We start from the raw sequence: 14,259 nt of genomic DNA, 5'->3' as shown, positions 1-14,259 counted from the left end.
TAGTTTAAAATAAGATTCTGGGGACAGGAACTACTTTACTCTCTTTGGCAACTGTATTTACAATATGTGGTAGGTAATAAGTCAACAAGTAAAAAAACTGAAGTATTTGAAATACCCCCAGAGAAGCAGGATTTAAATAGAAAAAAACTTTTGAGCAGCCAAAATAGATGTCATGAAACTCAAGCTCTTTATTTACTGGTGACTTTTTAGTCAAAACCTATTAACTCATACTTTATATATAATTGTAACTTCCTGTGTGAGTGGATATCCAAACCCATGAATGAATAAAGTGTGGAGGAAAAAGAACTCTTAAAAGAAAAAATGATCAAAACTCAGTTGTCTGGGGAAGCAGATGTGGCTCAAGCAGTTGGGTACCCGCTTACCACATGGAAAGTCCCAAGTTCCTGGTGCCTTACAAAGATGAGCAAGACAACGAGGTGATGCAACAGGCTGGGGCAGCAAGCTGATGCAATGAGGTGACACAACGAAGAGACACAATGAGGAATCACAATGAGAGATACAATAAACAGGAGCAGAGTGGCTCAAGCCATTGGGTGCCTCCCTCCCACATGGGAGGTCCCACGTTCGGTTTCTGGTACCTCCTAAAAAGAAGACAGCACACAGCAGAGACAGAGAAGAGACAAGCACAAACAACAAGGGGGGGATAAATAAATAAATAAAATCTTTAAAAAAGAACCTCAGTTGTCTGGACTATTTGTGCGGTCTAGGGGTGGGGCTGGGGGAGCTCACCTAACAGTCACGGGGTGCCATAGGCCAAGGAAATCACAGGTTCCCGCAGCAGACCACGAGCCAGCAAGGCAGCATGCAACTCCACTCGGGGGAATATGCACGAGATTGAAGAAAGACTCATATTCAAGATTGAACATTGCTCTGAATGATGAAACTAGCCCTGGCTTTTAAAAGGATAAACACTTGTTTCCTGGAGTACCAGGTTTCTCCAGAAGGGCAGGGGGGCAGGGGTGAGCGGAATGGAAGTAGTATACGTGGACACTTTATTGCGCCCTTGAGCCTGGTTAGTGACTGGCCTAGGCCAGTGACCCGTCCGCACTCAGGCCCAAGGGCTTTAGCCCCTCACTCTCCACCTCAGCACCTTCTCTCCTTTTTCCCTTGTTCTTTATTCTCCCGAACCCTCCTCCCTCTTCCTCTCTATTCTCCCCTCTCCCCGCACCTACCCACTGCTGTCCAGTAGAAGTTTCCGCAATGAATGGAAGTTTCTGTGTCTGCATTGATCAGTACAGTGGCCACCAGCTACATGTGGCTACTGAGCACCTGAAGTGTGCCTCGAGTAACCAAGGACTTAATCTTTAATTTAAAAAAAAATTTATTGTAGTAATTGATACACAACACAAAATTTCCCATTTTAACCACTTGATGTGTAAAATTTGGTAATATTAATTATACTTTTAATTTTGTGTTTCATCAACATCATCTGTTACCAAAACTTTTCACCTGGTAATCGCTCACCAACTTTCTGTCTCTAAGAATTTGCTTATTCTAGGTATTCTGTGTAAGTGAGCTCATACAATATTGTCCTTTTGTGCCTGGCTTATTACACTCAACATGATGCCTTCAAGCTTCCTCCATGTTGTAACATGCTATCAGAACTTTGTTCCTCTTTATGGCTGAATAATATATGTATATATGTGCCACGTTTGGTTTATCCATTCACATGTTGATGGACACTCGGGTTGCTTCTACCTTTTGGCTATTGTGAATAGTACTGCTATGGACATAGGTGTGCAAATATATGTTCAAGTCCCTGTGTTCACTAATCTTTCATTGTAATTAACTTAAACTTAAATAGTCACAAGTGGCTGGTGGCGACTATTTCTGGAACTGCACAAAGAAGCTTCAACCTGTCCTGGACTACCACAGGTATTCATTCCTTGTACATGCAACAGTTAGTAAGCACCTACTATGTGCCAGGCAGGTAAAGACTACCTTAAGAAATACTTCAGTGAGCAATCAGCCCTTCCCTCCTTCTCTAATTTGTCTTCCTTTCATAAGCAAATCTAGGTTGCATACAGTGCTCAGCACTGTGTGGCAATTGTTCTCAAACTTCAGGCAAGCAGAAGTGGCTCAAGCACTTGGGCACCCACCTACCACACAGGAGGTTCCACGTTCGGTTCCCAGTGCCTTGTAAAGAAAACGAGCAAGACAGGAATCTGACACGATGGGCTGGTGCAGCGAGCTGACACAACAAGGCAACGATGCAATGAGAAACACAATGAGAGACACGACAAGCAGGGAGCGGAGGTGGCTTAAGTGATTGATCACCACCTTCCCATACGGAGGCCCCAGGTTCAGTTCCTGGTGCCTCCTAAAAAGAAGACAAACAGACACAGAGAGCAGACAGTGCACTCAAAACAATGGGGGTGGGGATGGGGAAAGAAATATGTTAAAAACAAACAAACAACCTCAGTGAGCACCAGCACCAGCACCACCTCCCAGAAAAATGCAGCTCTCCCCTAATGCATCTCTCCCCTCCTTACCATGAGATCTACTGAATGAGAATCTCCACAGAGGGCCTGGCACCTGAAGCTCCTGGAAAGAACACAAAGCCAGTACCGGGGCTTCTCTACCAAGAGTTTATATTATAGGAGGTTTGATAAAAAACCAAGACAGTGAATAATGAGCTCTTTTTAGGAGCAGCTCTTCCCCAAGAACCATCAGCAATACCCCAGAGAAGACTAATACCATAAGCCTTTTCATGATGACACCCCAGGGGAACTGGTTGGCGGGTGCTCTTCCTACAGGGAGGCGAGAAGTCGAGTGATTCAGAGCTGGGCTGAGAGAAGACCTGGCCCCAGGTCCTGCAGAGACCTTGACCGAGAGGCGCCTTACTCATCTCAACCTGATCTGTAAAAAGGGGATAGTCAGACCCAGCTTCCGGGCTTGTGGTGACAGTAAATCACCAAGGGAGCAGGACAAGCATCACATAAGATAAGAACCTGGCCTCAGGGCCGGGAAGGGTCTGACCTGTGAGATGGGGTGCACAAAGGGAATCCCAAGAAACAAAGACCCTTTAGACCTTTTGATTCTTCACTTGGGGAAATTTTCAGCTTGGAAAACATTATATTTTGATTTTACTCTGGTTCAGTGTTTTCAGAAAATGTATAGGTTGGGTTTCAACTCAAAGTGGTACTTAGGGAGTTAAGAAATGGATTTTGGGAACGGGTGTAGCACAGTGGTTGAGAGCCTGCTTCACATGTACAAGGTCTTGGGTTCAATCCCCAGTCACTCCTTAAAAAAAAAAAGCCTTTAAATAACAAGTGATTTGAAAAATAATATCCAAATTCAGGGTGGAACATTTCAGGCTGAAGGTTTTTCTTTCATTGGTTCAGCGCAAGACCCTGTTCAAATCAACTCAACACACATTTCCTGGGGGTTCTCGGGCTGCGCACACGTGAGCACGCGAGAACCTGCGCTGAGCGTGTCAACCCCAGGCTGACTGCACTGAGCAGCGACGGTGGGGGGCCGAGGAGCGCGGCCGCCTCCAGGCCCAGAAACTCGGGGTGTCTCTCAGGGGCCCCTGGTGGCTGGGCCTTGCCGCACCTGGGAACGGCTGCTGCGGCCCCAGGGTGCTGAGAAAGGGCCGTGGGTCCCAGGCCGGCCACACGCCGCCTCTGCTCACCCAAGGCCCTCCTTCCTCGCAGGTGCTGAGGGGAAAGGCGTCTGCGCAGCCTGACGCGGCCGCCCGGGGAGCACGGTGTCCGCAGCGGCCACGGGCGGCGCCTGGGGAGACTGCGGCGCTAGGGGGGCCGGAGGCCTCCGGGCTCAGCACAGGACACGCTGTCCTTGAAGGCCTCACCCCTCCGTGCAGGGGACACCTCGCACCCAGTGTGGCAGCCAGGGGGCCTTGAGGCACCGCCTAGGGCAGGGATGCTGCTCCCCCCCCAGAAAGCTCCCGGCCGTGAGCGGGGCTGGTCGCGGGAAGCCGCTTCCTCCAGGAGCAGGAACCCCTGGCCCGTCAAACCTGCCTCCTCCAGGCTGGTCAGACTCAGGACAACTGCAGGGCTGCGTCTTCCTCTCTTCCCAGAAAGGCTCAGGACGGCTGCGGGCAGGGGAGGAGCTTCCCTCCCCAGGTGTCTGGGCCTCACCTTCTGCCCCAGCTCGTGGGTGGCTCCTCCTGCCCCGCGGGAGCAGGGCCCTTGAACGGACACTTGTTGGAGAGACATGTGCCTGTCCCGGGAAAGCATGCTAAGAGGGGCGCGGGCTCTCGAGGTGACGGCTTGCTCTGCTTTCCTGCCAGATGCACCAGGAGGATTTGCTTCGCCTTTGGGAGCTCAGTTTCATTGGGCACGAGGACCACAGGCAGGCTGGGGAGGGGTGCCAGCGCTCGGCAGGGAGCTGGGGGGCCCGAGATGCGCAGGCTGAGCCTGACAAGTCTCAGGGAGCCACTCTGCCTTCCAAGGCCTGAAATGCCACCACAGGGAAGAGGGAACAGGGGGTGGGCACGGCCATCGGGAGTGGGCCGCGTTCGCCCTGTCCCGGGACAGCGTGGAGACGCCGAGATGGTGGTGCAGGGAACGACTGAGGTGACAAGGGGTGAGCGCCCGTCACCCGCCGTGTTCGAGCAGAAGCTGCGACTCCCCTCAGGGTGGTGCTGGAGGAATCCCCCCTTTGGGGGCAGGCGTGGAGCCCTGTACTTCCGAGGTTCTGTCAAAGGAGCAAGGCCTCCCGGGACACCTCCCTTCCAGGGGCAGGGTTACCCTCCATTCCCACTTAATCCCTGCTGTCCCCAGAAGACACTCGAATCCCTCGGGCTGTCAGGATGTGGAAGGGAATTTAGAGCCCACCCTACCATTTCACAGAAGAGAAAACTGAGGCCCTTGGGGGTGGTGGGTGGGGCCTGTAAATGGAAACCACTGCCATTTAAGGGCAAACCTTAAACCAGACATGAACTCAGCCTCTCACTGCTGCTACAACGACGCCCAGGGGGTATCATCTCCATTTCACAGAGGGGTTAGTTTGCCCAGTCACAAGGCTGGGAGGAGGAGGGGGACATTCTAACAGGTTTCCTCTGCGTCCAAAGCCCTTGCTGGTGACTCCAAACCCCAGTGCCGCCCCGCCCCCAGGGACAAGAGCAGATAAGGCCACTAAGAAATGCAGACAGTCCCGTTAGTATGTCTGCCAGGATAAGTTTAGCGACTCCGGGCAAGTCACTTTATTTCTTTTGGTTCTTTGACTGAAAAATGGGAATACTACTACTAACAGTAGACATTAGAGGCTCATTGTAAGATTTCAGTAACTGATATAAAGCCTTCTCTTTGGAGCCTCAGAAGTAACACTTCTCCCTCATTCCCTTTCCCTCTCCAAAGCGATATCATTATATTTTGTTCTATCAGTGCATCCTAAATGTTAAGAATGAAGCAAAATCTGTCTAGCCATGTTACCTTGCCCAAGCCTCCTAACCTCGGAGACCCTAGTGGCCTTAGCCTAAAAGGAATATATGTTCAGTAAGCTGCCTACAGTTCATTTTAGTCACCTTTATTGAGGTGTACTTTACATACTATATATTAGTTTGATTATGTTCTATTAAGTGTAAACACCCCCTGGCAAGCACTCAATCAAAATATGTGACATTTCATCATCCAAAACCCCCACCCCACCCCCCCTCCCGTTTCACTGTCTTATTTATGCCCCTACCTCGCCCCTTGACAACCAATGGTCTGCTTTTAGTGGACTGTGGGTTAGAGCGATCTTTCTAGAGTGTTATGTAAAAGGAGTCAGGCAGGATGTATTCTTTTGTGTCTGGCTTTTTCGCTGGGCATAACGCATTGAGATTCACCCGTTGTGTGTATCAGTAGTTTGATCTTTTCATTCACATACACGGATCAAAAGAGCGAGGCTCCTGTGACTGGTCGAGCCTCCCAGAACTGGCCCGGGCCTCTGCTGAACCTTCGGTGCTAACCGCACCGGACCTGGCCCATAGCAGACGCTGAAGTTTGATGCAAGTAAATTGAGTAAACATGCAATATTTGTAAAAAGCATAAATTGCCAGACCGAGGGAGTGAGTCATTTTACTGCTTTTCAAGCAGCCCCATCTCAGTGGAGAGGAAGGGGTAAAACTTAAACATGAGGAAGTGGAAAGTACGGTTTCAAATAAAGAGCTGAAGCCCATTGGGGAAGAGTTCCTGTGTTCAATTATCCAGCATAGCTCGGTCTTCCCCGCCCCCGACCCCACAAGGGATAATTAAAAGCTCGACGCCTCGGTCCCTGCCCTGGAGAGGCGGCGGTGCTCCCCTGTGTGAATGGGCTCTGAGGAATGAATAACGACACAGTGGCCTTATTGTCTGGCAGCCGGGGAAACTGAGGCCAGAGGGCGGGAGGAAGGCCGCCGGGTGACTGCAGGCTGGGTCACCCGTGAGTCAGCGGCGCAGACAGGCAAGATTGCTGTCATTAAGCTTTACAGGTCCGCCGCCGCGGCTGTGGGGCCCGCGCCCCGCCCGGCCCGAGTCCCCGCCGCGGGCGCGCCTCGCTCGGGCCACCACGCCTCGGCGCCTGGCGGGGGCGCCCCCACTTCCTCACGTGGCGCAGAGAGCGCAGCCGTAGGGGCTCGGCGGCCCGCGGCGGGGCGAGGAGGGAGGCTCGGGAGGGTGTCCGCCCGGTCCCCGCCCCCACCCCGCGCCCCTCCCCGCACCGCCAGCATCCCGTCCTCCGCCCTCCCCCGGCTCCCGCGAGCCGGCTGCCCGCCCAGCCCCTGCCCGGCAGGCAGTTGGAACCCGTGCCCTGGAGAGACCCCCGCCCCAGTTTCTACCTGCGCCACCCGCACGGCGCCCCGGAGAGGCGGCGCGGGCACCCGGAGCGCGGCGCCGGGGAGACGGCGCACGACCCGGCCCTCGTCCCCGCCCGGCGCCCCGGCTGCGCGCGCGCTCCCGGCCCGCGGCCCCCGCCCTCCCCCGCCGTGCGGGCGCCGGCCGCGCGTGCCCTCCGCTCCCCGCGCGCCCAGCTTTCCGGGCGCGCGCCGTGCCCGCCCTGCCGCCTCCCCAGGCTTCGCGTCGCCACCGCCGCCACCCGGCTGAGTCACGGGCCGCGCACACCCGGCGCCTCACGAGGCACTGGGGGCCTCGGGCCCCCGCAGCCTGGTCGGAGGACGGGAGCCCCGCTTCCCCAGCCCCGTCCCGGCTCTTCCCGACCCACATTCCCCCCGTGCAGTGCCGATTTCCGCCCTCCCACCCCAGAAGTCCTCCGCCGACCACCGCCCCTCCCCCGGGAGGCGTCCCCTCCTTCCTTCCCCCTTTCGGCTCCTCGGCCCTCCAACCCCGGCCTCCTAAGCGGGCCTCCCTGCCAGCCCCGGGCAGTGGCGGGATTGCGGCGCCCCCATGCCTCGGCCCCTCCCGGGTCCCGGGGCCTCCTCGCCACCCAGCTGGGGGGAGGGGAGCCGGCCGCGGCCGAGCCCTCCCGGAGCGCCTACTACGCTGTGCTCAGTTGGGTGGGGGCGCGTGGATGGCGGGGCCGGGGTCACGGGGAGGTGACGCGGCGGGCAGGGCCGGGCTGAGGGGGTGGTGTGGAGGTGTGGACCGCTGGACGTGACGTGGAGTTGAGGGCGTCCTTAAGATGGTCAAAATAATCTCGCGGTGTAGAGAACACTGGAACGTTTAAGTCCCCAGCTCTTCTGATTCGGGCTCGGCTTAGTCCAGAATGTAACTCCAAACATACTCATTTTTTTTTTTTTAAACGTGCTTTATTTTCACTCGTTTACATAAATTTTCCACTTTGGGGAGATGGTGGTGGGCTTGTGGAATCCCTAAAATAACTTAATGGAGCGAAGCCTTCCATTATGGGAAGCGCCTAGGCGCAGAGAGGCGTCAGGAGGCCGGAGTTGCCGTCACAGTCCTGCCACCAACTGGCTGAGCAACTGGGGCGCATCGCTGCGACTCCGCGGGTGTGAGGAGAGCAGGCGGGTAGGTGAGGCCAGCCAAACCCCCTCCCCGAAAGGAGGGGCTGGACAGCTGTCCCGTGGATTGAGAGGTGGTTTTTTTCTTCCTTAAAATATTTTGATACTATAGAGAGGCAAGTGGACATGAGATTAAAAATAAAGAAGAGAGAGCCGTTTGCTTTTCTGAATGGGGTGCTCTGTGTCTAACACCAGTTATATTTATCACTGGGACAAGGTCAAGGTAACCTTCAAGGGCTGTGCAGTTCCATTAATTATATAGTACCTTTTCAATCAGCCGGGGGGAAAACACCGCTGAGAACTTCATTTCCACCTCACTTGAAGACCTTCAGACTTTTGTAGAGTTCTCCCCCGGAGAGACATGTGGGGTGTGGCTGGGGGGGACACCAAGGGCCTGCGAGGGACTTTTGATGGCAAGAAGAATGAAGGTGATCAGGTGATGTCACCCTGTGAGTTCCATTTGGGGAGCCATAAAAGGTTAATGGCTCTCTAGAGTGATTACAACTGAAAATGGGAGGATTGCATCCAGCATCCATGTGGAATCTGAGCCTCCTCTTGACATAGAGGTGCAATGGACACAACCAATCCAATGTCCACATAGAAGAGGTGGCATTGGATTGGGAAAAGTGGACATGGTGGACGATGGGTATGGGGAAAGGCAGGAAGAGATGAGAGGTGGAGGCGTCTTTGGGACACGGAGGCTGCCCTGGATGGTGCCTCAGAGGTAATCACCGGACATTGTAAATCCTCACAGGGCCCACTGGATGGAATGGAGGAGAGTATGGCCCACGATGTGGACCATTGTCTATGAGGTGCAGAGGTGCCCAAAGATGTACTTACCAAATCCAATGGATGTGTCATGATGATGGGAACGAGTGTTGTTGGGGGGGGAGAGGGGGGGTGGGGGGGTGGGGTTGAATGGGACCTCACATATATATATATTTTTAATGTAATATTATTACAAAGTCAATTAAAAAAAAAACATATTTAAAAAAAAAAAAAAAGGTTAATGGCTCTGTCCGCAGCAGGCCTTGTCCACCCTACCACCAGGCTCCCAGAGGTTGGATAATGAGGACGTGGAACTTTACTATCCAGGGACCTGACTGGCTTCTTTGCCTGCCCCCTTCCCTCTGCTGGGCCAGGCGGGGGCGGAGTAGGGGTGTGAGTGCTTGAGAGTGGACAAAGCCCCCATCGATTCTGTATTCAACAAAGCAGGTGTCAGGGTCCCCCCTCCCCCCTGCATTTCCATGATGATGGAATCAGCATTTCCATGATGGGCAGCTGGCAATGGAGAGAACCAAGGGGGTTAGTTTAAAATGATGGAATGGTGGAAAGAATAAAAGAGAAGGTGATTAGTGTTCAACTTTGAAAGAAGGCAGGGGAACAATTACTTTAAAAGGTTTTAATTGGTCCTGTTCTGAAGAGCTCACTCCTTTGCTAAAACCCCAGGCCAGCTCAGACCTGCATTTCTGGATTGCCCAAGAGCCTCCCTGTTTTTCCCCTTTGAACGCTAACCGGCAGAGTGAATGCCTCCGTCGCCTTCCCTCTGTGGCCTTCTCCTTTTTGGTACACGGCTGTGTGTGTGTGAGTGTGTGTACAGTTGTTGCCTGCTGCTGGCTGGCTACTTACCTGTCTTTATATAGCAGGGTTCCAGGCAGCAGGTCCGAGACCTTGCCGGAGGACAGCCTCTCATTTATTCTCCAGTTCTGCAGCCTGACTCACTGGGGTGGGTCTACATCACAGCCTCTGTAGAATGAGGGAGGAAAGTGGCTTCAAGCAAACTGAAAACCTTTTGGGAGAAGGCAAGTTAGGCCTGGAGGTGAGAACGCAGCTCCTCTAACCATCACGACAAACGAAAATTGAGTGAAAACACCATAAAACAGCAAATTAGATTTAAAGTCTTTTGCAAATAACTGACTGACACTAGAAAACAAGGCTGGGTTATCTCCCAGGATGAAGGCTGTTTATAGCTGATGGGAAAAGGTGGGTCAAAACCAGCCAGTCTGCTCTTGGGAGAAACTCGGGGATTCAGGGCTGGGGCAGGAAATATTTAAGATAAGCCTGCAGCATCTCGTGGTGCCAGAAAGTAAGGAAGTGCTTCAAAGAACAAAAGGACGTTTGCATGTCAAAGGCACATTGGGGCATACGCTGAAAGAGCTCTCAATGGCCAAAGCCAGAACAGTTTAAGCAAGTACTTAAATAACGTAAGTTGGATTTTAACAAGGTATAAAATAAAATATCCACAAATGAATCCATACAGATACAAATAAATGGTTAAATACATTAGAAATGGGGAGAAGAGACAAATGTCCCATACAGAAGAATTCCAAATAATTTATGTAGATACTCTTCCCCTCAAGGAAATGAAGCCTAATTTCTGCTCCCCTTGAATGTAGGCTGCACTAGTGACTCATTTCCAAAGGGCAGAATTTGGGAAGGAAGGAGGTATAAGTACAGGGGAGAAACCCAGCAAGCACCCCCTCAGTCCAGTGGTCAAGGTCAGCATCATCAGTGGTAAGTCATGTTGGATGTATGTGCCCTTGATCTGATGTATTGAGAAGGGCACTTTACATCTGTGGTCTTCTCCAAAACCCACAAGCCCAGTCTAATCATGAGAAACACATCAGACAATTCCAGGGGAGGGTCGTTCTATAAAATCATTGACCAGGATTCCTCACAACTGTCAAGGTCATCGAAAACAGTGAAAGTCTGAGAAATTGTCACAGACTGGAGGAGGCATGAGGACGTACTGTAGTTTGATGTCCTGGATGGACCCTGGGACAGAAAAAGGACCTTAGTGAAAAACTAGTGAAATCTGAATAAAATGTGGATTTTAGTTAACAGTAATATACCAACATTAGTTTCCGAGTTATAACAATGTACCATAATAACTTAGGATGTTAGCAATGGGGGGAATTGAGTGGCAGGTATACAGAAACTCTCTGTACTATCTTTACAACTTTTCTGTATATCTAAACCCATTCTAAAATAAAAAGTCTATTTTTTAAAAAAGCAGTCTTTTTTTTAAAAAATATTTATTTATTATTATTATTTTTAATTACATTAAAAAATATATATGAGGTCCCATTCAACCCCACCACCCCCGCCCCCCACTCCCCCCACAGCAACACTCTCTCCCATCATCGTGATACATCCATTGCACCTGGTAAGTTCATCTCTGAGCATCACTGCACCCCATAGTCAATGGTCCACATCATAGCCCAGACTCTCTCACGTTCCATCCAGTGGGCCCTGGGGGGATCTACAGTGTCCCGTAATTGTCCGTGAAGCACTATCCAGGACAACTCCACGTCCCGAAAACGCCTCCACATCTCATCTCTTCCTCCCGTTCCCCACACCCAGCAGCCCCCATGGCTACCGTTCCCACACCCATTCCACATTTTCTCTGTGGACATTGGATTGGTTGTGTCCATTGCACACCTATGTCAAGTGAGGGCTTAGATTCCACATGGGTACTGGATGCACTCTTCCCGCTTCTAGTTGTAGACACTCTAGGCTCCATGTTGTGGTGGTTGACCTTCTTCAACTCCATGTTAGCTGAGTGGAGTAAGTCCAATAAGTCAAAGTGTAGGAGCTGAAGTCTGTTGAGGCTCTGGGCCTGGGTGTCATATTATCAGTCCAGAGATTCAAATCCCCTACATATATCTTAAACCCAGCACCAACTACAATTCCAATAAAGTAGCATGCAAGTCTTGTGAAAAGAGATCCCCTCTGAGTCCATTTCCATCACGCAGAAACACCAGCTCCAAAGAAGGGCCATCTGTCATGGCAGTGAACCCCTTCTGCCATGACCATAGAACCCGTGGGTCTCTTTATCCCTCAAAAGAACCAATACCTGGGGTTGTATCTACCTTATCTGTCTCTGTTCAGTTGTACATAGGGGTATTCCTTCTGACAACCTCCAGACTCTTTTTTAGAGACTCACAGCCTTATAATCTCATTTCTCCTTTCCATTTCCCCCTTACATTAGGTCAAACCGCTTCCCGAAGTCATGTTATTATATGTAGACAGGTATATTCTGCTGTTCCGCATTGAATCTTTGATTCAAGGTCATTTTCTAGTTGCTTCTTCAGCTGGTATGTGGTAGTGATCCCTCGGTGCCAGGGAGGCTCATCCCTGGGTGTCGTGTCCCACGCTGGGGGGAATGCATCACATCTACACGCTGAGTTTGGCTGTGAGAGTGGCCACATTTGAGTAACATGAAGGCTGTCAGGAGGAAACCCCCAGGCACAATGCTACTCTAGGCCTTGTTCTTATTGCAGGTGCATAGGCTCAAAAGTGTAGCCATTAGTATCAAGAGCCCACTGTTGGGCCCTCCTTCCTTCCTGTTCTTGCCGTTGCACCTGGAGGATTGCCGCTGCTCTCCAGGGCCCACAACAGTGACCCCCCAGCCAGGAGCCCAGTACCCCCCCAGCTGTTGTTTTTAATTGTTTCCACTATGAGTATATATAGACATTACCATATACCCTGGGCATATGCCCTGTATAACTCCCTGTCAACCATATATATCCTGTCAATAACATCCCATATCAGTATTCCTCCGCTGCCATTGTTGAACCACTCTGTGATCCAAAACTTCCCGTAAAGTGAATCCCAACATAATGCCAGCTTCAGAAGAGTCTTAGATCACCAAAATTCATATATACAATATACAGTATTTCCCCAGATCCACCATAAAACCTTTTCCCTTCCACAGCAATAATCTTTTAACTTATTCATATCATATTTCCTGAAACTGATGTACAGATTCCGAAACTATAGTTTTCAAACAAGGTAACATTTGTGCTTACTATGTGGTCCATACTTTAGGTTGTACAGTTTTCTAAATTTTTTAGTTATCCTATGTTTTGTCTTATGGTTTTCATTATTAGTCTGTCGTCCCCTATATGTTTTTGGTGTAATATTAGCTGTTTTATATTCATCCTCGTGTACTCTCACATAACTCCTCTTTTGCCCCCTTATTTACCTTTGTTCCATCCATTGCACGTCCATTTTCCCCTCCCCTTAGGGCCCACAATGCCTGCCAATCTAATGCCCTGGGAGCCGTCCTTTCTCACGAGAGATACAGTTCTCTCTATTCGACGGCATTAGTCTTCCCCAGGATATGGGTCCACCCCACCCAATGGTAGAACCCACCTTGGCAAAATGAGCCTTCAGCTATTCCCTCCGGAGTCCGTCCCGCATCAGACCATACCCCCTGAGCGTCCTAACCAGGTAACCCTCCTACTTATACTTTGATACGTTTTACTCAACATTTAGTTCTCAATGAACTTCTGGCACTCTCCCATGTTTGTATGTTGCCCCTCCCTCCCACCAAAAAAGCAGTCTTGTTGGGTCTTAGAATCACAGGATTTTGGTTGTTCCAGGGAGAAGGGGAAAGAACAAACATTGGAGCCCAAGGGATACCTGAGAGATAAACTGTTGAGGTGAGTGGACCTGGCAGAGTGAAATACTTTGGCTTTTGAATCATTTCATGGTCCACGTCAAGTGATTTTAAAGCAGTTTGCAGTTGTCCAAACCAAAAACCACTCGGTCCTGAAAGTCCTCTACATGTAAACCTGAATTTTCAGAGGTGTTAAAAAAAAAAAGTAGCTCTTCCCTGTGTTTGCTCTCTGTCTACTAGCTCTATCTTTTGCTGAGAGTGGAGTATGTGTGGAAGTCTCCAAATGTAATTTTAGATTTTACTGTTCCTTTTTAGCTCTATAAGATTTAAAAATTTTTAAATCACTTTTTATTTTTAAATTTTTTTGTCCCTCCCCCTAGTTGTTTGCACTTGTTGTCTGTTCTCCATGTCTTTTCTCTGTGTGTTCCTCTGTGTCTGCTTGTCTTTTCTTCTCGTCTTTCTCTTTAGCAGGCACTGAGAACCGATCCTGGGACCTCTGACATGGGAGAGAGGCACACAATCGCTTGAGCCACCTCAGCTCCCTGGCCTGCTGTGTCTCTCACTGTTTCTCCTCTGCGTCTCCCTTTGTTGTGTCACCTTGTTGTTCCAGCTCTCCTTGTGTGCCAGCCTGCCTTCACCAGGAGGCCCTGGGAATCAAACCCCGGGCTTCCCATATGGTAGGCAGGAGCCCAGTCACTTGAGTCACATCTGCTTCCCTCTGTCAGTTTTTGATCCATGTATTTTCAGGTCTTGTTGTTTGGTGCAGAGATATTTAAGATTGCTATATTGTCCAGGTGGACTGATATTTTTATTGTTATGGTATATTCCTTTTGTCCCTAGTAATTTCTTTTGCTCTGAAGTTGACTTTATCTGCTATTAATATAGCCACTCCATGGGAAACAGACTTGGCCCAATGGATAGGGCGTCCGTCTAA

Source organism: Dasypus novemcinctus, chromosome 16, assembly GCF_030445035.2.
Source record: "Dasypus novemcinctus isolate mDasNov1 chromosome 16, mDasNov1.1.hap2, whole genome shotgun sequence".
Classification (NCBI taxonomy): domain Eukaryota; kingdom Metazoa; phylum Chordata; class Mammalia; order Cingulata; family Dasypodidae; genus Dasypus; species Dasypus novemcinctus.
The sequence above is the reverse complement of the archived record's forward strand: the minus strand, read 5'-3'. Positions refer to the sequence as shown.